Source organism: Rattus norvegicus, chromosome 17 (genome assembly GCF_036323735.1).
Source record: "Rattus norvegicus strain BN/NHsdMcwi chromosome 17, GRCr8, whole genome shotgun sequence".
Taxonomy (NCBI): Eukaryota; Metazoa; Chordata; class Mammalia; order Rodentia; family Muridae; genus Rattus; species Rattus norvegicus.
In genome coordinates this window covers 80,666,678-80,692,565 of record NC_086035.1, presented here as the reverse complement: position 1 = coordinate 80,692,565, position 25,888 = coordinate 80,666,678, and positions in this window count along the sequence as shown.

Below are 25,888 nucleotides of genomic sequence, written 5' to 3'. Positions count from 1 at the left end.
TGGAGGATTTAATGGCAACTTCATCGATTATCAAAACTTATCCATACGTCATGGTGAATAGACCAATAAACGTCTAAGTGTCTGAACATTTTTTTAAATGATATAATCAATGCAGCAATTTCAACTGCAGTCATTAACATTTAAAATGGGCGTGTTTTCCTCTTATCTTTAAATATCAACTAATCTTTGTCTACCTGTGATTCCTGGCCAAAAAACAAAAACAAACAAACAAACACACAAAAGAAAATATGCATGTATTTTAGAAGCAAAATTTCATTTTTGTTCTTGGAAGGACAAGACCTTTAAAGTTATGCTTTGACATTTTGCCATAACTGCAGCAAATACCAAATTGTACCTCTACCAGACAACCCTGTTGACTAAGCCCAGCACAGCTACCTTTCCTCAGTCACTAGGTAGACCAACAAGATTTACATTAAAAACAGTGTTCTAAGTGCTATAGTACAGACAGTAATCTTAGCTTGTGGAGGGTTGGGGCTGGAGGATGGTCACAAGTTTGAGGTAGGCAGGGATACATAGATTGCCTTTTAAAAATATTGCCACCACAATATTTTCAACATTTAAAGATACCAATGTCAAGCTCTGTGGCATGTTTAAAAGGGACAGGAAATATTTCTTGATGAGGTTTATAAACCATCTATTTCCCAGGATTCCAGTGGTCTGGAAGTCAATCCCAGGGATCACCCATGATGCTGTCTCCTGAAGAGGCCCTCCTTTAAAGCTGAGGCCCAAAGAGTCTCCTTATATGGGAGAGACTGAAATAAACTCACTCTCCAAAGGGATTTTCATAGAGATTGTTTTCACGTTAAGCCGCCTTCTGTGCAGAGACACTGATCACTTAGAAGCAGTAGGAAAGCTTTGTCACCAGAATTCATGTGACTTTACATTCCCAAAGTGTCCAGGACAAAATGACTACGGGTACTTAGTGTTTCTAGACATGTTAAGGAATTTACCTTCATGCTAAGAAATATCACTGCTTCTCCACAACAACTAATAGATGGCTAATATCAATTTCTTACAGGTCACAATGGTTATGACCAGGCTACCATCTTTTGATGTTGCTTGCCATACATGCAAAGTACTTTTTAATATGGCACTCCATTGGAAATAGTGTCAGTTCGGATTTCATGGTGCCCATTCTGTAACAGTCCTTAAAGATTTTTTTTATTGCAATCTTGGCCAGCCTAAGTAATCGTCTAAAAGAATTTTCTGAGGAATTTGAGCAATTCATGGTAAAAAGCAGATAAATTAATTAATAGCCAAACACACAGGGAAATACTCCCCATTGGAAAGAAATGTCAAAAACAAGATGGGGAGAACAAGGCTAGAAGTACATTAGGTCCTCAGGGACAAACTCACATTTGTTTGCAGTTAATATTAATTAATGGTTTCTACCCCACCTTAGATCATTTAGATCCCAAACAAAAGACACACAATCATTATATTTATAATAAGCCTTAATAGCACTAGATCGGGCAGATATCAAACCTCTCAGCTATTTTGTCCACTTCCCTGTCAATAAGCCCAGATATGACTTTCCATGTTCTGCCTGGGCTGCTCCTACTCCAACCGGCTGGCCCTCATCACCAGGCTCTCAGGATCCACATACCTCATGGCACCTCCTCCCCTCCTCCCTCTTTCTCCCTCCTAGTAGCCCTGACTCAGACCCTAAGCCCTTCAGCCAAAGCCTCACCTACCTCTCTTCTGTCCAGCTATAGGCTGTAGGCATCTTTATTTAACCCTTCATTTTAAATCAAGGAGAAAGGCTACTTGGTGTCTGTGAGGATTTACTCATACCTGGGGGCAAGCGGACCTTGGAGTCAATATTTAACATTCCAATACACAGCAGTAGACTAAACCTCAACAAAAAATAATATCTGTTCATAAAGGAATAGAAAGCATGTAAAGAGAAGAAAAGACACGATAAAGCTCAAGGAAGGAGAGATTACTGATGCTAGTAGACCGGTGGTCCCTACTACAGAAACATCTACAGGGGAGAAAATGGAGCAGCTTGGAGCAGCTTCCTTTTGAGGAGGGTGATGGTGGGAAAGCACCGACCTTTTGGTACCAAAGAGAATCCTTATTTAGTACTCTTCAAGGCACTGTGACAACATACCACACAGAAGCAACTTTTAAAAAAAAGTTATTTTGACTCAGGCTTCAGAGGCAAGAGTCCACCGTTGTGAGGAAAGCACACAGGAAGGAGTACGTGGGTGGGGCATGAGTAAGTGCTTGTTCGCATTACAGCTAAAGACCATGAAATAGAATGGATGGATCTAGAAGGAAATATCAGCTTCAAGACCAGTTCCTAAAGGTTAACCTCCACCACCTAAGTCACATGTCCAAACACGTTCCAAAAAAAAAAAAAAAAAAAAAAAAAAGGTTCCAAACCTCCTCAAACAGTGCTACAAGCTGGGACCAAGCAAGTGTTCAAGCACATGAGGATGTAGGAATATTTCATATTTAAAATGTAGGAAAACCTTATTTAAAAAAACATAGAGAATTGGGAGAGCAGAGGAGAGGGGTAGGTGACAGCCATGCCATTGGTGTACAATGAGAGACGGCTTCGGGCAGAGAAGAGTGAGATGCTCAGAGATCTGCCTAGCACTATGCAGAATATGGTCTGCTGATGGGGGAATTCCTAGAGTCTGGAAAACATCGATGCTCCGTGGCAATCCTTTCCCTGGTGTGTATTCAGGGACTGCTGCTGGGAGGACATTTTGACAGGGTCCTATCCAGATCTCCGATGTAAGGGATGTAAGGATCGGTGGTCTGTTCACTGGGGAAGTCTCTGGGAATTCCTAGCAAAGATCTGGAGCTGAGCTGATCCGCGGAGTGCTGGCCTGGAGAACTGATACAGCTGCAGAGGAAAGATGCTAGGTCAGCGCGACCATGTGGTGGAGAACTGACGGGAGTCACCGGGACTGTTCGGGGTAAACTGCATCCTGTGTGGAGACATTAGATAAGATAAACGCCTCCAGGAGGGGCGAGTGATGGCTCTGTAGAACAAATCAGCTGTGGAAAGTGAGAGACGCGGAGGCTTGCACAGCAAATGTTCTGCCTTGAGGCAAATGCCTGCCACAGGGCGTCTCATCTGAGTAACCAGACACTTAGAGGACTTTCCACAGCTGGTAGAAAACCAAGGTATGCCCTGCCTGGTGGAGCTAAGAAGGAAAGCAGACAGTAACCACAGCAGGCTCTGTCCCCAAACCATGCCCTCTGGGTTGCTGACTAAACACCAGAGAAGAATAAAGGGGAAGCCACAGACAGCCCTGGGCGCGTGGCACAGGACTGCAGCCCTGGGCGCGTGGCACAGGACTGAAGCACTTATTAGAGAAGAGGAGCCTGGTGTAGATTGAGGTCTTTTCGCTGCTGCTCTCAAGAGTGACCTTAGAACACAAAGCTGTATTGTCTCTAAAAATAAATATTTTTATCTTTTTCTATTATTGAAAAAAATTACATACAATACATTATTGATTACAGTTTCTCCTCCCTCAGTTTCTCCAAACTTCTCCCTACCTCCTCACACATCGAAATTCAGAGTTCTCTCCTTAGAATATAGACAGACATCTAAAGAATAATAATATAATTAAACAGCATAAAGCAAAATCACACAAACTGGAAAAGGACAAAACCAAGAGAAGCAAAAGAACGAAAGAAAAAGCACAAGAAACAGAAAGACACAGAAACACACACACACACACACACCATATAAAAACACAAACTGGGAACCCATAATATATAATCAAAGGACTTGTGCGTTTTTGTGTTATTTTTTTTTTAAATAAGGCAGCCCTGAGAGAACATTATAAAAGAAAGAACCTGCAGAATTGCGCCTGAGTTTGCTTAGTGTTGGTCATCTACTGCTAGGCATGGGACATGCATTTGAGAGTGGTTTGTACTCCCAGCAAGACAACACAGGAGAAAACTTTTCATTTGCGAGTGCTATGTAATGGAGATAGTTTCTGGGCTAGGCAAAGGCGGCCTGTGCTCACTTCTCTCAGTGCAGGGACCCTATCCGGTATAGACCCATGCAGGGAAATGTGCACGATGTTACAATCTCTTTTACTTCATACGTATGCTCTCCCTGTTGTGACTGCAAAGCCTTGTTTTCTTGGCGTCCTCCATACCCTCTGGCTCTTAGGGTCTTTCTGCCTCTCCTTTTGCAAGGATCCCAGAGCTCAGAGGGGAGGTATTTGAGGAATACAACCCACTCAGGACTGAGTATTCCAATCTCACAATCTCTGCAAAGTGTCTGGCTGTGGGTCTCTGTGCATGTTCCCATCTGCTGTGGGAGGAAGCTTCTCTGATGATGGCTGAGCAAGGATCTGATCTCTTGAGTACAGCCGAATGTCATTAGCAGTCATTTTATTGCTACTTTTCTTAGACGAATGGTAGTATCTCATTTTCTCCTAGGTCTCTGTCCTGTCTGGTTTCAGGTTCTTGGCTACCCAAGCAGTGTTAAGAGATGGGCTCCATCATGTGGACCTAGCCTTACATCCTGGAAGATAGTGGCTGGTTACTGCCACAAGCTCTGTTTCAGTATTATTGCATTAGTACATCTCGCAGGCAGGACATTACTGTAGATCAAAGGCTTTGTAGCTGGGCTGTGTATTTACCTTTCTCTGTGGTTGCACGCAGGGTAACTTCTACTGTGAACTCTAGTCAGTGGGGATAAAGGCTCTGGGTAGGCACCAGTTCATCTTCTCTGTGCTCAGTGAGTTATGTAGGTGTGGTCTTCACCAACGGAATCTTATTATCAGTTTGTGGAAAGCAAACTGTAGTCTTGGCATTAGCCTGGGTTGTTTGGTTGTTCCCATGGGGCCCCTTTGGCCAAGAACTCTATTAGGTGTAACACATACCCAGTACTGGAAGCTTCATTGGTGATAAGAGATGGAGTTAGGGCTCCATCCCCCATATTATTAGAGAATTCCCTTCTTATTCCCTTCATACATGTATGTATTTTAAGAAAACGCTACTGTACTAGGTTTTCATACAACCCTTCAAACGGCTCTTAGGTTTAGCTGTCTCTCTCCAAAATCCCTCCCTTGTCTCTCTCTTCCATACTCCTTGTTTGACCCTCCCTGCCTTCCCTCTCATCGACCCACTCTAGCTCCTTTCTCTATACCCAACCTCTGCGCTTATATGAAATGTAGCCTGATATTGAAGACTTAACAGCTAACATTTACATCTAAGCAAAGGCATGCTATATATTTTTCTTTCTGGTTACCTCACTCAGGTTGATCTTCGTTCTACCTCCATCCATTTACTTTTGAATTCCATTGCTTTATTTTTTTAACAGCTAAATAATATTCCTACGTAATGTGCCATATTATCTTTATCTATTCATCCACTGACAGGCAGTTGGGTTCTTTTCAATTTCTAGCTTATGAATAGAGCGCCGATGAATATGGTTGAACAAACGTTTCTATAGGAGGATGAAGCATCCTTCAGATATGTGACCAAAGGCAGAGTAGCTGGATCTCAGGGTAGATCTTCTCTCAGCTTCCAGAGGAACTGCCACACAGATTTCCACTGTGGCTGCACAAGTCTGCGCTGCCAGCAGCAATGGAGGAGTCTTCCTCTTCGCCACATTCTCCTCAGTCTGAGCAATCATTGCTCTCAGTTTAGTATTTTGTTTTTCTATAAAGACCATTATTTTAAATGTTTGCTTAATTTTTTTTAAACTGATTTCTTCTTCTTATCTATTTCCTCTCATTTTGATGTATTTTTTTTTCTTCATTCTTCTCACTTTATCTTCTTTCTCAAGATGGGGTCTTGTCATGGTTCCCAAGCTGGCCTCAGGCTTAGGGTCTCTCTGCCTCTGCTTCTGGGTGTTGGGATTGGAGACATTGGCTACTGGGCCCAACTTGCAGTGTGTAAAATTGAACCCTCTTCTTTTCTCTCTCCTTTTGTCCTCCTCATTTTTATTCATTCATCAGATAAACTGTGTCTGTCCTCTTGCTCCCTCTATCCCATCCTTCCTTCCCTTTGGAGTTCCCCTGAATTCTGGTTGTTTTGTGAGCTGGTTGTCTTAATTTGTAGCTGAATATTCTCTCTCATCTTTCTGTCTTTACCTCTTTTTTTTTCTAGCTTTATCAATGACATTCTACTTCACACATCATTATCCTAGTCTCTTTTCTCCTAAGATTATTGGAATTGTGATAACAATTTTAATAGACCAAAATATATTATTTAGAAAAGAAAATGCATGTTATTTGTCTATTATTATTATGTATTGGGAAGATATCCAGAAATCAAAATGGAGGTTCCTCAAAACATCATATGACCCAGATGCATCATTACTGACGGAATGCAAATTACTGCATAAAATATCTATATATCGTGGTGTTTTTGCAGATCTACAAAAGCCAACACATTAAATTATCCAGGCAGTCCATCACTGCAAGAATGGGTGAAGAAAGTGTGTCATATATTGAAAATAGAATGCCATTTAGCCTTTAAGAAGAGAGAAATCAGCCAGGCATGGTGATACATCTTATAACTCCAAGATTTCATAGCATGCTAACCTGGTCTACATGCAAAAGTCTGTCTCTCATCCTTCCCTCTGCTACAGGTACAAAAATAAAGATGAAATTAATAAAATTCTGTAATTTGCTCGAAATAAATGTGATTAGAGACAGTTAGATGAAGCAAAGTAGATTGAACTGAGGCAATAATAAATACCATGCATTTTGTCTCATATGGGGAAATAAAAAATGTTAATAAATTTATGAAAGAGAAGAGAGACTTCTGGGAAATCGAAAGGACATCATGAGGCCAGGGTATTGGTTAATTGCTTGCCACATAAGCAAGACAGCAAGAATTTGGACTCATGGAACCCATATAAATGCAGGATGATTGGCGAATGAGCTGTAATTCTAGCCTTACAGGTTAGAGTCAGGGGATCCTCACAACAAGCGTGCTATCAAGATGAGCAGAGTCTGTACTGCTTAGCATAAATCAGGACAATCGAATTGACTACCTCTTCCTGGAGAGAGAAGTCTATCGAGCCTTTTTATATACTGCATTTTTCTTTTCTGGGAATTTTCTATATTGGTTTTCAGCTATATTTACCACACTTATTTAAGCCGAAATCTATATTTATCTGACTGACATGGTTCCACAGTTTCCTCATTTAAAACACTTCCTTCTGGCCCATTTTTTGGTTTACTAGAGTATAAAATTTGAGTAAGATTCTTTTTAGGAAGATGTAAGGAATTTTTTTTAAATTTTCAGCCCTCAAATTTCCAATAACAGCTTTCTTTTCCTTCAAAAAGGTATCACGTATCTGTGTAGGATTCTTCAATCTCAAATGTTCCATTCAGTTTTCTGCTCAATTGGGTTATGCTCTGAAGGCAATCTGATCATTATCTTAGGATCACTTTTCCTTCTGTGATGCTTATAGGAATCTTTAATTTTGATTATACAATTTTCATCAGCTAGATTGACATATATTTGTTTTTTCATTTACACATCTATTAATTTTTATTTTTCTTGTTTATTTTTGCATATAGATTAATTTTTTCATATGTGCCTTTCAGTCATTTTCTTAATCAAGAAGGTCCATTTTTTTAATCTATAAGTAAAAATTTCTTCTCATCTTCTTATACTCATTGCCAAGAATCTGCAAATTGTAGCAACTAGTCTATCCTGGGCTCAGGAAAGCTGATCTTAAACCACACAGATTAGTAAATATTTCACTCTCTTCGTTTAAGTCTAGAGTGTGTGTCTGAATTTTCAAAATTCTGTTTCTTAGCTTTGTATCTGTGTGAAATGAAGGAAGTTCTTTAAACTTAGTGTACCTCTTGGATCTCATTAAAGTAGTCCCTTTATTTCATGGACAGTGATTAATACAGCAAGTCACAACTGGTTAAAGTGCAAAGAATAAATGTCTGTGGGGCCCTCTACCACAAATGAGACATCTGTATCATCCTCATCACAAGGTTCAGAAACCATCTTTGAAAACAAGGAAGAAATGAAATAAAAACCAGAAGTTAGGGAGGGCCAGACCCAAATATAGCATCTTCTGGACATGACAAGATTCCACAGTCTTGAATTCCCAGCAGCTGTTATTGCCTGCACAAGATTTGCACAAGATCAAGCCAGTCAACCTTGTAGCACAGACAGAGATGAGGCCTACCATCTCTAGCCTGAGAAGCTATGGAAATTAACAGCTTCCGTAAGGAGAATTGTTTTTTAAGAGTGTGGCTTCTGGTGGGTCAGCCATGTTCCAATGGATGGCCTTACACCCAAGAGCATGTGGATGGCATTATTCAGACTTGATGATTTATTTTTGTTTTAAATAAGATATGAAGTGGCGTAGGGAGGTGAAAGTAGGTCTGGAAGGAATTGGATAGAAGAATAGAGGATGAATATGACCCAAATACACTGTATGCAATTGTCAAAAACAATGTTGTAAAATGTGTTTATTGTTAAATAATTCTATTATTATTGTTGTTATTATTATTATTAAATAATTTTTTGAGGCTCACCATTAAAAGATGGGACATACTTCACTTCTATATTTAGGACAGCTACAAATTATTACTAAACTCCCTAACTTTAATGACATAGATAAACACAACATTGATATCTTTGCAAGGCTCAATGGAATAATTCATATGTAACCTTGGGTTCAGACGCACTGCCTTGGGTTTGCAGATTTTCATCACTGATCAGTAAGCAGCTGCCAGAACATTAGAAGCAAATCAACAAGTTCGTGATGGTAAGAAAATTTCTGCTCTTATAAACACAAAAGTCATTTTGGTGATGGAAATTTAAAAAAAACTCTCAAAAAGTAGGTTTATATACATATATCATCTAAAATAATGGGAAACACAAGGCAACACATCTTCAGGTTTTCCTGTCTTTGATAACACTTTTATCAACAAAGCAAAAAAAAATGAACATATAATTCCATGCCTGTAAAAAAATCATGTTGGTTGAAGTTATATATGTACTTTTAAAAGGGGTCAAACTTCTTAGACCTATATTTTGAATCTTTCATTGTGTTTTAAATATTTCACCTTCGACTTTAGAATTTTTAATCTTCCTTTAAAACATTGTCTTTGGTGTAGGCTTCCTACCAAACTCAAACTACTGTACCAGTTAGAATTTTGTCCTTCGGTCACATTCAGCTCCACGCAGTATCTTTGCTGTATGTTCTTGGATCACATAGACACTGTATTCCCCCTTCTGTCCAAGCAAGGCACTTCCATATTTGTTCCAGGTCTGGTATCTATCATCTCTGCTTGCTTATCCCTACAGCATAAGAGCCTCTGGCTTAGAGCTGATTCTGACATTGAAACGGGATCTGTCAAAGGCTGATGTGGAGCTCTGCCCAACTCTTTCACAGTTCCACAAAGGAGAAAGGGAAAGCATGGACCTACTGTAAAGTCCCATTACCAACCAACAATGCAGCAGCCTGAGGAAGTGGAGCAGAAGCTGAAACCCTGGGCAGCCCCAACACAGAGCTGAGACTTCATGCCATTCACTCTGCTTCGGAAACTGCCATGCTGGGTCCCAGCCCTGAATAACCAATTTCAATTTGGCAAGCCCAGACCCAGATATGAGCTGCAGCAGTACCTGGCGACAGTCATAGTCTCGCCCTCCAATGCTGTCATTGGGTTTGCTACACTTCCTCTTTCTGAATACAAGTTCAAGAATCAAAACGTAGGTAGCTTCTCTGTTCATCCCCATGATACGGGCAGCAAAGCCACCATTGCATCACCTTTAACCTCCTCTCCCTGACACAATGCTACTTGCTTTACTGAATTGTTCTTAGAGAAAAAAAAAGTCCAGGTTAGTTTTCTACAAAGGCTCCATTATATTTATTTACTTGTTTCCATGGAAATCTGGGAAGTGGCATTAAAAATATTTGCTTTCTGCTCACTACTTTGCCCAGATATAGCCCTATTAAATTCAACGCTGGCATTAACTCACTCTTGATGTCCTTTGCTTTACTTTTAATCCATTTTTTTTAATCTTCCAAAATTTCTCTGGAGACTTGAAATCCAAGAACATCACCCCTAGAAGCCAAAAGAGCAGAAATTTAAAATAAAAATTTGGGTGAATCCCTAAAAGAATTATGACAGGTCTAACAAGCAAACTTGGTTCTTCTCACCCAGTTTTCCGTGCAGCAAATATTTATGCAACAGGAACTACTCGGGTTGCACGGTAGCAATTAGACTAACACAGTAAAATATCCTCTCATTAAAACATCATGAAAGCACGACAGCATATCCATAGACATTAGTAATTAAGAGTATCAAGAGAAGGGTGTCATGGGAACTGCTAGAAAGGATGGTCCTGGATGAATGGTCCTATATAACACTGCCTCAGTGCAGATTAGCATGGGCTCTTTACATCTTTGCTTGTTGGAGCAAAGCTGCTTGCTTTTGGGCCAAGAAACAAAGAATAAGGAGGGGGCACATGTGCTATTTCATTCATCCAACTCTTCAAACCAACTTCTGTGGTAAGCACAGACAAGACAATTTCTTCAAGGTCATTCAGCTACTAAACGTCTGAACCTAAAACCTACCCAAGCTCCGCTTGGTACCACAATCCATGTTTCTTCTGCAATATGTCGATCTGCTTTGAGACATAAGTTGTGTAGGTTCCATTTACAACAAGGCTCCTTCCTTTGTTGACTGTTCCAAGCTGAGTCAGACTAGTGTCTTCCGAATGTCATTAAATGTATTTCATAAAAGTTGATATAAATCACAATGTTTTAAGACCATTTATAAAACAGTCCTTCACCAACACAAGCACAGGCATTTTATATAGTCCCAGATACAAGTTATCCAGGACTCTGGACTGTTTGCTTCTTTCCCCTTATATCAGCCCACCTTGGTTACAAGATCTTCACAGCTCACGTGCATTAACACTCACACGGAGAACCTCGCATTATACCCACATTGGCCATATTTCCTCTTGAATATTCAGGGTTTCCCTCCAAGACTAACTTCAACTCTATCATAGAATGTAATCTGTTCTAAGAAGGAGAAATGAGCCAAGAGCACCCTCAAACCAACAACTCTTCTTACTTCTAAAAGAGACAGTCAGAAGGCAAATGTTGTCTCCAAGTACAGAGACAAAGAGGCAAATGCAAAGCTTCACACCCACCGAAGCAGTACTTGCCATGGAAACCAGGGCTGGGCAGGCAAACTATACTGTTGCTGATTGATGCTCTGAGTGGGAAGACTGGGACGATGGAATTTAAAACTCTAGAGCAGTAAGTCACCGTGGTGGGAGTTCTTTTTCATAGGTATAATCCCCTATTTCTTCCACGAATATAAGAGGAACACTGATTGGTAAGCACACAGCAGGGAGGAGAATACAAATTGGAAAGTACAAACCAGGGCATTCTATTGTTCTTTGCAAAGTCTCACATGAAAGTATTTAACTAATGCTAACCTACTCTGGAGTTATTAGGCACCAAAAGACTGGGCCTGAATATGTCCTCAACTCTGGCTCTTTTTAAATTGTTATGTGGGCAAGAAGGAATACACCTGTTTATCCATTCCAGCCATCCTAGACTACCTAAAGACAAACTTATGGGAAGTTTGTGGATCCAAGGCACAAGACCATTAGCTATAACAGACCTAACTATAAGTGCTATAATTTGGATTTTAAATGTCCCCCAATGGCTTCTCTACTAAAAGTTGACTACCATCTGTGTGGGAAGCTGTGCAATATTTAAGACATCAGGCCTAGTAGAAGTTCTCGGTTCATGAAGGGTGTGGCCTTGAAAGGGATAGTTGGATGCTAGCCTACTCTTCCTTCTCTTTGTCAGTCCCTGGCCACAATTCAACTTTTGTCAGCATGGGCTCCCTGCCATTGCTATCTAACAGAAGACCCAACAAAAATAAGAGGAGGCTCTGGTCATGAATGTGACACTCAACCCCACCAAGAAAGCTAAACCCTTTGTTTTCATAAGTTGACATATCAGGCACTTGTTATAATGACAGAAAACTAAAACAGTGGGGCTTCAAGACACCTTCGCTCTTCCTATATTATACCACCATGATGCTAAATACTTGTTTACAGCAGCTTTTCAACATAGTAAATAGTTCCCAGATGCCAAGAAGAATTCATATGACCTACTAAAAGACCAGCAACAAAAACAGCTACAAAAGAAAAAAAGCAAACAGAATTAGGAAAGGCAGAATATCTATATTAACTTAAATTACGTGTTAGTATGCATGGAATATCGCAATATACGTATAAAACTACCATGATTGATGAAGGGCCATCTAGTAAGAATGGCTATTATATGGAAGACAAAAGATAGCAAGCACTAATGAAGATGAGAAGAAAAGGGAACTCTGCCTAGTTGATAAAAATGTAAATAAGAAAAGACTATGAAGAATCCTGGTGTATCCTCAAAATTTTTTAAATTAAATATGCTTTAGAAATCTGACTAATAAATGTATATCCAAATAAAATCAAGTCTATATTTTGTTTATTACAGCATTATTCACAATGACCAAACCACAGAAGTGTACTAAGCTTTTATCAGTTGATGAATCAAGAAAATGTGGAACCTACATACACAAAAATTATTGCTTAATTATGAAGAAGAATCCCAGTCACTAACAATGTGGATAGAACTGAAAATTACTATTCTAAGTGAAAGAAACCAGACACAGAAACATAGGAGTTCTGTCATCTCACTTTAGCATAGAATTTTAAGAAAAAGTTTGTCTCTTAGAAGCTGGGAGTGGAGCAGTGACAACTACAGGAAAGGAGGAATAGAGAAGATGACTTATACCACGTTCCTACCCAACTCTGCACTTAGGTAGTTAATCACAGAAGAGGTAGCTCTCCAAAAGGATAACACATGGTGGATTGGATCTTACTTTTCCTAATATATCCCATCCCTATTTGAGACTGAGACTCCAATAGTAAGACAGGCAAATAGGTGACACACCCAGCTGCCCTGAGCTGTCTGTGGGCTGTCCTGTTACTCCACTGTCTGACCACGCTCTACTGGCCTCCATCTCGATTGCTGAACACAGAACATCCAGGTTAGATCCCTTCCTCCCCCAACGCCCCTGCCCATCCCCCAGGGCACGCCCAACTGCACTGAGCTCGCAGTGCCCACAGCTCTGCTGCCTGGCCATCTCTGCTGCCCTCCCTCAGGCCAACCAAACATGAATTATCCTGTCCTGTTACAGGAAGAACATCCAGTCTAAGACTACCCACAGGAGTCCTACTACACAGGGAACATCCTGATTAGGCCCACCTTCCCTATACCTGCTACACCAGAAACATACAAGGACAACCAGATGGCTAAAGGTCCGCATAAGAACAAAAACAACAAGAGTCAGGGTAACATGGCACCTTCAGAGCAAAGCTATCGCACCACAGCAATACCTGGATATCTTAGCACAACTGGAGCACAAGAAAATGCAACCTTAGAAAGATGATAGATGCCTTTAAAGAGGAAATGAATAAATTCCTCCAATAAATGCAGGAAAATACAATCAACCATGTAGAGGTATTTGAAGAGGAAACTAGTAAGTCCCTTAAAGAAATACAGGAAGATAGAATTAAAAAGTGAAGGAAATGAATAAAACCATTCAAGACCTGAAAATGGAAATAGAAGCAATAAGGGAAACAAACTGGGGTGAACGTGGAGATGGAAAAACCTAGGATAGAGAACAGGCAACATCAAAGCATCACCAACAGAATATAAGAAGGGGGAGAGAGGATCTCAGGAGTAGAAGATACAATAGAAGAAAGTGATGCATCAGTCAAAGAAAATGTTAAATCTAAAAAAGTTTCTGACACAAAGCATCCAGAAAATCTGGGATGCTATGAAAAGACCTTGCCTGAGAATAATAGGAATAGAAAAAGGTAAAGAGTATTAGCCCCAAGGACCAGAAAATATTTTCAACAAAACCATAGAATAAAATATTGCCAACCTAAAGAAAGAGATGTCTATGAACATAAAAGAAGCTCACAGAGCACCAGTTAGATTGGACTAGAAATTCTCCCACCACATAATAATCAAAGCACAAAATCTATAAGAAAAAAAAAGAAAGACTATTAAAAAAGACCAAACAACGTGCACAGGCCAACATATCTGATTTATACCCAAATACTTAAACAGGGATTCTAAATGCTAGAAGGGCCTGGACAGAACTCTCACAGCTTTAAGAAACCACAGATTCCAGCCAATCTATACTATTATACCCTGCAAAACTTCCAATCACGATAGATGGAGAAAATAAGATATTCTAAACCAAAACCAAATTTAAATAGTATCTATCCACAAATCAAGCCCTAAAGAATACACAAGAAAATATAGGAAATAAATAATCCCATACCAGCAAAGAGACAAGAAGGGACATACACAGGAGCACACATGTGTGTGCATGTGCACACACACACTCACACACATCAACAACATTAAAATAATAGGAATTAACAATCATTGGCCATTAATATTCTCAACACCACTGGACTTAATTCCTCCGATAACAAAAAGAAACAGGCTACTAGAATGGATGTGGAAACAGGATCCATCTCAGCAACAAAGGTAGACATTACCTCAGAGCAAAGAGCTGTGAATTTGAGTGCATTTCTGATTTTGTTAATTGGGGTAATGTCTCTCTGCTTTTTAGTTAGTTTGGCTATGTTGTTGATTTTCTCAAAGAACCAGCTTTTGGTTATTCTTTGTATTGATTTTTTTCTTTTCTTTTTTTTTTCACCATGAAAAACAGGTTGTTTATTTATACATAAAATTGAAAAAATTCATAATACAGTGAACTGAGTTTTTAAATATGTAAGCAAACTCTTTCAGTTGAATACAATATTAAAGAATGTGACCATCATGTAAAATAAGGTGAAACTTCATTTGGAATTATGAAGACAGAATAAGAAGCTCTCATTTGGAGCTAGAGAGATGGTTCCAAGGTCAAGAACACAGTCTGCTCTTCCAGAGGTCCTGAGTTCAATTCTCAGTGACCACATGGTGGCTCACAATCATCTACTATGAGATCTGCGCCCTCTCCTGGCCTGCAGGTATACATGCCAGTAGACTGCTGTATACCTTTGTATTGATTTTTATTGGTTTAATTGATTGATTTCAGCCCTGAATTTGATTATTTCTTCCTGTTCACTCCTTTTGTATGTGTTTGCTTCCTTTTTGCTAAAGCATTCAGGAATACTTTTAAATTCCTAGTATGAGAACCCTCTAATATCTTTATGAAAGCACTTACTGCTCTTAACATTCTTCTTAGCACAGCTTTAATTTGTTCCACGGGTTTGGATATGTTGAGCCTTCATTTTCATAGAATTCTAGAAAGTTTATAATATTTTCTTTATTTTTCCTCTGACCCATTGATGATTTAGTAGAGAGTTGTCCAGTTTTCATGGGTTTGTAGGCTTTCTGTTGTTTCTGTTGTGGAAGTCCAACAGGATACAAAGTTATTTTATTTTTCTTGTTTTTATTGGATATTTTATTTATTTACATTTCAAATGTTATTTTCTTCACAGTTTCGCTTCCACAACCCCCTATCTCATCTACCCCCTTCTATAAGGGTGCTCCTCCACCCACCCATTCCCTTCTCACCGCCCTAGCATTCTCCTACATTGGGACATTCATTGAGCCTCCACATGACCAAGGCTCTCCCCTCCCACTGATGCCATCCTCTGCTACGAGTGCAGCTGGAGACATGGGTCCCTCCATTTGTACTCTTTGGTTTAGTCCTTGGGAGCTCTGGGTGGTCTAGTTGGTTGATATGGTTGTTATTCCTGTGGGGTTACAAATTCCCTTCAGCTCCTTCAGTCCTTCCCCTAACTCTTCCATTGGAGTCCCCGTGCTCAGTTCGATGGTTGGCTGCAAGCATCCTTATCTGTATTGGTCAGGCTCTGGCAGAGCCTCTCAGGAGACAGCTTCATCAGGATCCTGTCAGCAAGCATTTCTTGGCATCAGCAATAGTATTGGGTTTGGTGTCTGCATATGGGATGGATCCCCAGGTGGGTCACACCCTGGATGGCCTTTCCTTCAGGCTCTGATCCACTTTCTGTCTCTATATTTCCTTCTCTTTTGTGCAGTCTTCTTTTGGATTTGTTGTGATAAGATTGATTAATTAGTTTTCTTGAGTGTAGTTTCCCTCCTTGCATTAGAGTTTTCCTTCTATTATCCTCGGGAGCCAGCTTAGTAGAAAGATATTATTTAAATTTTGTTTTGTCATGAAATATCTTGGTTTCTCTATAGTAATTGAGAGTTTTGCTGGGTATAGTAGTCTGGATTGGCATTTTTCGTTCTCTTAGGGTCTGTTTGACATCTGCCCAAATTTTCTGTCTTTTAGTCTCTGTTGAGAAGTCAGGAGTAATTCTGACAGGTCTGCCTTTATGTGTTACTTGACTTTTTCCCTTACTGCTGTCTTTCTTTGTTCTGTGCATTTGGTGGTTTGATTATTATGTGATGGGAGGGATTTCTTTTCTGGTCCAATCTATTTGGGGTTCTGTATGCTTCTTGTATCTTTATAGGCATCTCTTTCTTTAGGTTAGGGAAGTTTTCTTCTACAATTTTGTTGATATTTACTTACTCTTTGAGTTGGGAATCTTCACTGTCTCCTATACCTATTATCCTTAGGTTTGATCTCATTGTGTCCTGGATTTCCTGGATGTTTTGGGATAGGAGCTTTTTGCATTTTGCATTTTCTTTGACTGTTGTGTCAATGTTTTCTATGGTATCTTTTGCCCCTGAGAGTCTCTCTTCTATCTCTTGTATTCTGTTGGTGATACATGTATCTATGACTCCTGATCTCTTTCCTAGGTTTTCTACCTCCAGGGTTGCCTCCCTTCATTTCTTTATTGTTTTTGTTTCTGTTTTTAGATCCTGGATGGTTTTGCTCAATTCCTTCCTCTGTTTCATTGTCTTTTCCTATATTTCTTTAATGGATTTTTATGTTTCCTCTTTAAGGGCTTCTCCCTGTTTATCTGTGTTCTCCTGTACTTCTTTAAGAGAGTTATGTATGTATCCCTAAAAGTCCTCCATCGGAGAAACCAAGATATTCCATGACAAAACCAAATTTACACAATATCTTTCTACAAATCCAGCACTACAAAGGATAATAAATGGTAAAGCCCAACATAAGGAGGCAAGCTATACCCTAGAAGAAGCAAGAAACTAATCGTCTTGGCAACAAAACAAAGAGAATGAAAGCACACAAACATAACCTCACATCCAAATATGAATATAATGGGAAGCAATAATCCCTATTCCTTAATATCTCTCAATATCAATGGCGTCAACTCCCCAATAAAAAGACATAGATTAACAAACTGGATACGCAACGAGGACCCTGAATTCTGCTGCCTACAGGAAACACACCTCAGAGACAAAGACAGACACTACCTCAGAGTGAAAGGCTGGAAAACAACTTTCCAAGCAAATGGTCAGAAGAAGCAAGCTGGAGTAGCCATTCTAATATCAAATAAAATCAATTTTCAACTAAAAGTCATCAAAAAAGATAAGGAAGGACACTTCATATTCATCAAAGGAAAAATCCACCAAGATGAACTCTCAATCCTAAATATCTATGCACCAAATAAAAGGGCACCTACATACGTAAAAGAAACCTTACTAAAGCTCAAAACACACATTGCACCTCACACAATAATAGTGGGAGATTTCAACACACCACTCTCATCAATGGACAGATCATGGAAACAGAAATTAAACAGAGATGTAGACAGACTAAGAGAAGTCATGAGCCAAATGGACTTAACGGATATTTATAGAACATTCTATCCTAAAGCAAAAGGATATACCTTCTTCTCAGCTCCTCATGGTACTTTCTCCAAAATTGACCATATAATTGGTCAAAAACCGGGCCTCAACAGGTACAGAAAGATAGAAATAATCCCATGCGTGCTATCGGACCACCACGGCCTAAAACTGGTCTTCAATAACAATAAGGGAAGAATGCCCACATATACGTGGAAATTGAACAATGCTCTACTCAATGATAACCTGGTCAAGGAAGAAATAAGGAAAGAAATTAAAAACTTTTTAGAATTTAATGAAAATGAAGGTACAACATACCCAAACTTATGGGACACAATGAAAGCTGTGCTAAGAGGAAAACTCATAGCGCTGAGTGCCTGCAGAAAGAAACAGGAAAGAGCATATGTCAGCAGCTTGACAGCACACCTAAAAGCTCTAGAACAAAAAGAAGCAAATACACCCAGGAGGAGTAGAAGGCAGGATATAATCAAACTCAGAGCTGAAATCAACCAAGTAGAAACAAAAAGGACCATAGAAAAAATCAACAGAACCAAAAATTGGTTCTTTGAGAAAATCAACAAGATAGATAAACCCTTAGCCAGACTAACGAGAGGACACAGAGAGTGCGTCCAAATTAACAAAATCAGAAATGAAAAGGGAGACATAACTACAGATTCAGAGGAAATTCAAAAAATCATCAGATCTTACTATAAAAACCTATATTCAACAAAATTTGAAAATCTTCAGGAAATGGACAATTTCCTAGACAGATACCAGGTATCGAAGTTAAATCAGGAACAGATAAACCAGTTAAACAACCCCATAACTCCTAAGGAAATAGAAGCAGTCATTAAAGGTCTCCCAACCAAAAAGAGCCCAGGTCCAGACGGGTTTAGTGCAGAATTCTATCAAACCTTCATAGAAGACCTCATACCAATATTATCCAAACTATTCCACAAAATTGAAACAGATGGAGCCCTACCGAATTCCTTCTACGAAGCCACAATTACTCTTATACCTAAACCACACAAAGACACAACAAAGAAAGAGAACTTCAGACCAATTTCCCTTATGAATATCAACGCAAAAATACTCAATAAAATTCTGGCAAACCGAATTCAAGAGCACATCAAAACAATCATCCACCATGATCAAGTAGGCTTCAACCCAGGCATGCAGGGATGGTTTAATATACAGAAAACAATCAACGTGATCCATCATATAAACAAACTGAAAGAACAGAACCACATGATCATTTCATTAGATGCTGAGAAAGCATTTGACAAAATTCAACACCCCTTCATGATAAAAGTCCTGGAAAGAATAGGAATTCAAGGCCCATACCTAAACATAGTAAAAGCCATATACAGCAAACCAGTTGCTAACATTAAACTAAATGGAGAGAAACTTGAAGCAATCCCACTAAAATCAGGGACTAGACAAGGCTGCCCACTCTCTCCCTACTTATTCAATATAGTTCTTGAAGTTCTAGCCAGAGCAATCAGACAACAAAAGGAGATCAAGGGGATACAGATCGGAAAAGAAGAGGTCAAAATATCACTATTTGCAGACGACATGATAGTATATTTAAGTGATCCCAAAAGTTCCACCAGAGGACTACTAAAGCTGATAAACAACTTCAGCAAAGTGGCTGGGTATAAAATTAACTCAAATAAATCAGTTGCCTTCCTCTATACAAAAGAGAAACAAGCCGAGAAAGAAATTAGGGAAACGACACCCTTCATAATAGACCCAAATAATATAAAGTACCTCGGTGTGACTTTAACCAAGCAAGTAAAAGATCTGTACAATAAGAACTTCAAGACACTGAGGAAAGAAATTGAAGAAGACCTCAGAAGATGGAAAGATCTCCCATGCTCATGGATTGGCAGGATTAATAAGGTAAAAATGGCCATTTTACCAAAAGCAATCTACAGATTCAATGCAATCCCCATCAAAATACCAATCCAATTCTTCAAAGAGTTAGACAGAACAATTTGCAAATTCATCTGGAATAACAAAAAACCCAGGATAGCTAAAGCTATCCTCAACAATAAAAGGACTTCAGGGGGAATAACTATCCCTGAACTCAAGCAGTATTACAGAGCAATAGTGATAAAAACTGCATGGTATTGGTACAGAGACAGACAGATAGACCAATGGAATAGAATTGAAGACCCAGAAATGAACCCACACACCTATGGTCACTTGATTTTTGACAAAGGAGCCAAAACCATCCAATGGAAAAAAGATAGCATTTTCAGCAAATGGTGCTGGTTCAACTAGAGGGCAACATGTAGAAGAATGCAGATCGATCCATCCTTATCACCCTGTACAAAGCTTAAGTCCAAGTGGATCAAGGACCTCCACATCAAACCAGACACACTCAAACTAATAGAAGAAAAACTAGGGAAGCATCTGGAACACATGGGCACTGGAAAAAATTTCCTGAACAAAACACCAATGGCTTACGCTCTAAGATCAAGAATCGACAAATGGGATCTCATAAAACTGCAAAGCTTCTGTAAGGCAAAGGACACTGTGGTTAGGACAAAACGGCAACCAACAGATTGGGAAAAGATCTTTACCAATCCTACAACAGATAGAGGCCTTATATCCAAAATATACAAAGAACTCAAGAAGTTAGACCGCAGGGAAACAAATAACCCTATTAAAAATGGGGTTCAGAGCTAAACAAAGAAATCAGAGCTGAGGAATGCCGAATGGCTGAGAAACACCTAAAGAAATGTTCAACATCTTTAGTCATAAGGGAAATGCAAATCAAAACAACCCTGAGATTTCACCTCACACCAGTGAGAATGGCTAAGATCAAAAACTCAGGTGACAGCAGATGCTGGCGAGGATGTGGAGAAAGAGGAACACTCCTCCATTGTTGGTGGGATTGCAGACTGGTAAAACCATTCTGGAAATCAGTCTGGAGGTTCCTCAGAAAATTGGACATTGAACTGCCTGAGGATCCAGCTATACCTCTCTTGGGCATATACCCAAAAGATTCCTCAACATACAAAAGAGACACGTGCTCCACTATGTTCATCGCAGCCTTATTTATAATAGCCAGAAGCTGGAAAGAACGCAGATGCCTTTCAACAGAGGAATGGATACAGAAAATGTGGTACATCTACACAATGGAATATTACTCAGCTATCAAAAACAACGAGTTTATGAAATTCGTAGGCAAATGGTTGGAACTGGAAAATATCATCCTGAGTGAGCTAACCCAATCACAGAAAGACATACATGGTATGCACTCATTGATAAGTGGCTATTAGCCCAAATGCTTGAATTACCCTAGATGCCTAGAACAAACGAAACTCAAGACGGATGATCAAAATGTGAATGCTTCACTCCTTCTTTAAATGAGGAAAAAGAATACCCTTGGCAGGGAAGGGAGAGGCAAAGATTAAAACAGAGACTGAAGGAACACCCATTCAGAGCCTGCCCCACATGTGGCCCATACATATACAGCCACCCAATTAGACAAGATGGATGAAGCAAAGAAGTGCAGACCAACAGGAGCCGGATGTAGATCGCTCCTGAGAGACACAGCCAGAATACAGCAAATACAGAGGCGAATGCCAGCAGCAAACCACTGAACTGAGAATAGGTCCCCCGTTGAAGGAATCAGAGAAAGAACTGGAAGAGCTTGAAGGGGCTCGAGACCCCTAAAGTACAACAATGTCAAGCAACCAGAGCTTCCAGGGACTAAGCCACTACCTAAAGACTATACATGGACTGACCCTGGACTCTGACCTCATAGGTAGCAATGAATATCCTAGTAAGAGCACCAGTGGAAGGGGAAGCCCTGGGTCCTGCTAAGACTGAACCCCCAGTGAACTAGACTATGGGGGGAGGGCGGCAATGGGGGGAGGGTTGGGAGGGGAACACCCATAAGGAAGGGGAGTGGGGAGGGGGATGTTTGCCCGGAAACCGGGAAAGGGAATAACACTTGAAATGTATATAAGAAATACTCAAGTTAATAAAAAAAAAAAGCCTATATGAACAAAATAAATAAATAAAAGTCCTCCATCATCCTCATGAGATTTTAGATCAGAATATTGCTTTTCTGGTGTGATGGGGTATCCAGGACTTACTGTAGTGGGCAAACTGGGTTCCAATGTTGCCAAGTAGCCTTGGTTTCTGTTGCTTATGTTCTTGAGCTTCCCTCTCACCATCTGGTTATCTCTAGTGTTAGCTAGTCTTGCTTTCTCTGACTGGAGATTGTCCCTCCTGTGAATCTGTTAGTCTGAGTGTATTAGCACTCCTGGGGGTCAAGCTTTCTCTGGGTGGGATTGGAGCACAGAGTACTGTGACATAAAGTCAGCTCTGGGGTGAAGGTGGAAAGCAGAAGGTTCAGTTTTCTTGTATTTGTTGAGGTTTGCTTTGTGACCAACAATATGATCAACTTTGGAGGAGGTTCTGTGAAGTGCATTAAAGGTGGAATATTCTTTTGTGTTTCAGTGAAGGATTCTGTAGGTATCTGTTAGGTCCATTTGATTCACAACCTTGGTTAATTTCACTATTTCTGTGTTTAGTTTCTGTCTTGATGACCTGTCCATTCATGAGAGTGTGGTGTTGAATTCCCACACCATTAGTATGCTGGGTTCAGTGTGTGGTTTAAGCCTCAATAATGCTTCTTTTATGAATGTTGGTAATCTTGCATTTGGGGCATGTATGCTTAGAATTCAGATGTCTTCTTAGCACATCCTAACTATACCACAGGAACACTTGGTGAACTATGTTCATAGCAGTTGTTCATAATAGTCAGAAAGTGGAAACAACCTAGATATCCCACAACTGAAGAATGGATAAAGAAAATGTGGTACATTTACACAATAGAATACTATTCATCTGTTAAAAACAGAGCACCTCCCCTTTGTTGGGTATTTCAGCTAATGTAATCCCCATATCCTGGGAGCCTCTTGCTTTCCTGGCATTTTGGGGCTTTCTAGTGGCTACTCCAATTCCCCATCCCCCACTCCTACACACCTTTGTTCAATTTCCTGACCCACTGTACTTCTCCCCCTTGTCCTCCCCACACCTGATCCTTCCTTTTCCCTTCCTCCTCCTCTCTCCCTCCCAAGTCCATCTCTCTCTCTACCTCCCGTGATTATTTTGTTACCCCTTCTAAGTAGGACTGAGGCATCCACACTTTGTTCTTCCTTCTCCTTACTTTGCTCTTCCTTTTTCTTGAGATTCATATGGCCTGTGAGTTGTATCAGGGTATTCTGAGATTTTGCCTAATATCCACATATCAGTGAGTACATACCATGTGTGTTCTTTTGTGAGTGGGTTACTGAATTATACTCCATTGTGTAAATGTACCACAATTGTTGTTGAGGGACATCTGGGTTGTTTCCAGCTTCTGGCTATTATAAATAGGCCACTGTGAAGAAAACCGGGGAAAGGGATAACATTTGAAATGTAAATGAATAACATAACCAATAAAACATCAGCAAAAATAAAATAAAAACAGAGACATCCTGAAATTTGCAGGCAAATGAATAGAACTTGAGAATATCATCCCGAGTGAGGTAATGAAGACACAGAAAGACACATGTGGTGTGTACTCATTTAAAATTGGAAGTTAGCCATAAAGTGCAGGCCAACCATGCTATAATCCACAGACCCAAAGAAACTGGATATTAAGGAGGGCGCAAGGAAGGATTACGTATCCCACTCAAAAGGAAAATGAAATAGTCTTTATAGGTGGATGGAGAGAGGGAACTGGGTGGAGGAGGACTGAGGAAGCGTTATTGTGTTCGGTATGAGGTGTGGGGACAGAGGGGCAATTAAGGGTTGGAAGTGAGAATAGAAACTGATGGGGGGACATCTATGGGACTAGCTTGATTCCTGGATGGAGGAAGCTATGGGGAGTCTATGAGGAATACCCTAGCTGAGATTCCTACCAGACAGGCATATAGATACTGAAGTGGCACCCTCCTATAGCCAAGCAGGATTTCCAGTGGAAGGCGGAGGACATCAACCCACCCACAAAATCTTAACCCAAAATTTGTCCCACCTAGAAATACACAGGGATAAGAAGATGGGGCAGAGACTGAGGGAACCAATGCTTGGACTGAGTCCACCCAATGACTGGCCCAACTTGAGACCCATCCCATGAGAGAAAGCCAACCTCTGACACGGTGGTATTCTGCTATGCTCACAGACAGAAACCTAGCATAACTGTCTCCTGAAAGGTTTCATGAAGCAATAGATGAAAACAGATGCAGAGAGCCATAGTCAAATAGCAGCTGGCGCTTGGAGTGCACTGTGGATGATTGGAGGATACAATTGGTCAAGCTGGGGATGTCAAGGACACCACAAAATGACCAACAAAGTCAGCTAATCTAGGTTCACAAGGGCTCACAAAGACTGAACCACCAACCAAACAGCATGCAAAGGCTAAACTGGCACCCCTCAGCCCCCTCCCCCAACACATTTGTAGCAGATGTGCAGTTTGGTCTTCACATGGTCCCCTAATAATTGGAGAAGGTAACTGCCTCTGACTCTGTCGCTGGCCATTGGATTCCCTTCCCCTACATGGACTGCCTGGTTCAGCTTCAGTGGGAGAGGTAGTGCTTCGTCCTGTTGGAACTAGATATCCCAGGGTGGGGTGGTACCCAAAAGGAGCTTCCTCTTCTCATCAGAGAAGAGAAGCAGAGCGGGTAATATGGTGAGGTATTTGTAAGGGTGGAATTGGGAAGAGAGGCTGGAGCAGGGCTGTGATTGAGATACAGTGTGAATAAAAAATAAATTATGAAAAAATAAAAATAAAAGTCAAATATATTTTCAACAATTTGGCAATGGTCATCTTTTACAAATCTTGATTTCAGATCTCCTAGCACAGGCCTGACAAAACTAAAGTAACTTCCCTGAGCCTTCCAGAAAGAGAGGTAGCCTGCAGGCACATAATGAACTTGCCCCGCCCCTAAGGAACACCCACCCACCCTAGACCTATCTCTGTCCACCTGGTCAAGAGATGGTCAATTCTCTGCAGCTTTCCAGAACCAGAAACAAGACAATGGTCACTCAGCTCACACCTGCTCCAGAGTGGTTTATTACATATACACCTCTTGTACCTACCATACTTCTTCCGCTATTAAACTCAAAGTTCTTGTTGGTATATCTAAAAGAAGATGCTGGCCCTCCTAACTCCCTGTTCATCTCTGTTACTGACACCCTGAGACCATTAGCAGAGCTTTGTCTGTTGAGGTTCTGAAAGCTGGGGCCTTTACCCCAAAGCTCCAGTGACAACAGTTCATATGTCAGAATGAGCTTCAGCCTGTCAACGTAAGAAGAAATCCAGCCCTGCAACCTTGTGCTAATTCTGGAGACTTTTTATTTCTTCACTATCCTAGTAAGGGTGAGAGGCACTTTGGCTTATCATTTATCCATCCATGCCTTGGGTTACACCAAGACTATTAAGGCTCAAGTAAGACTTCCTCTAGAAGAAAAGGACTGTTAAGCAATGGGGACCTGTGATTACAGGTGATGTGGGGGCACACCATACATTCATAGACACTGGGAGTTTGTGTGTAAGTCCTACTCCTCTGCTCCACCTTAGAAACTGGAGGGAGCTATCTTGATTAGTATCAATTGACAATGGTGTGTGTGTGTGAATGAACATGTGTATGTGTGTGTCCCTGTGTGTTATGTGCACACACTTGCTCTGTGACTTTTCTTTTTCCTTTTGGTGCTATGGAATGATTGGCATCATATGCAGGTAGCTGTGATCTGGATTTCTAGCAACCAGCTCTTCAGACTCCCTTCTAGCTTCAGCTGGAGTTTCTTGCTTTCCTATGGGAGTGCAGCAAGTAGCCAGAACAAACTAAGCATCCCTCAGGACAGCACAAAGGCTAAGGTCACAGTGTGAAATCCATGAACAAATGTATCTGGACGCTCAAAATAACTACTCCCTTTCTCCCTGCACTGTTGGATGTCTGCCACCAACAAGGACACTTGTGTCCTATTTGATCCCACTGGCTTCACTTAAGTAACACTTGTTTTTGTTCCTGAACATGGGACTTTACTGCAGGTATGCTGAGGACTTAGAGGGGACAGATCCAGCTTTCATTTGTGAGGTTCAGAAGGGAGAGGCAT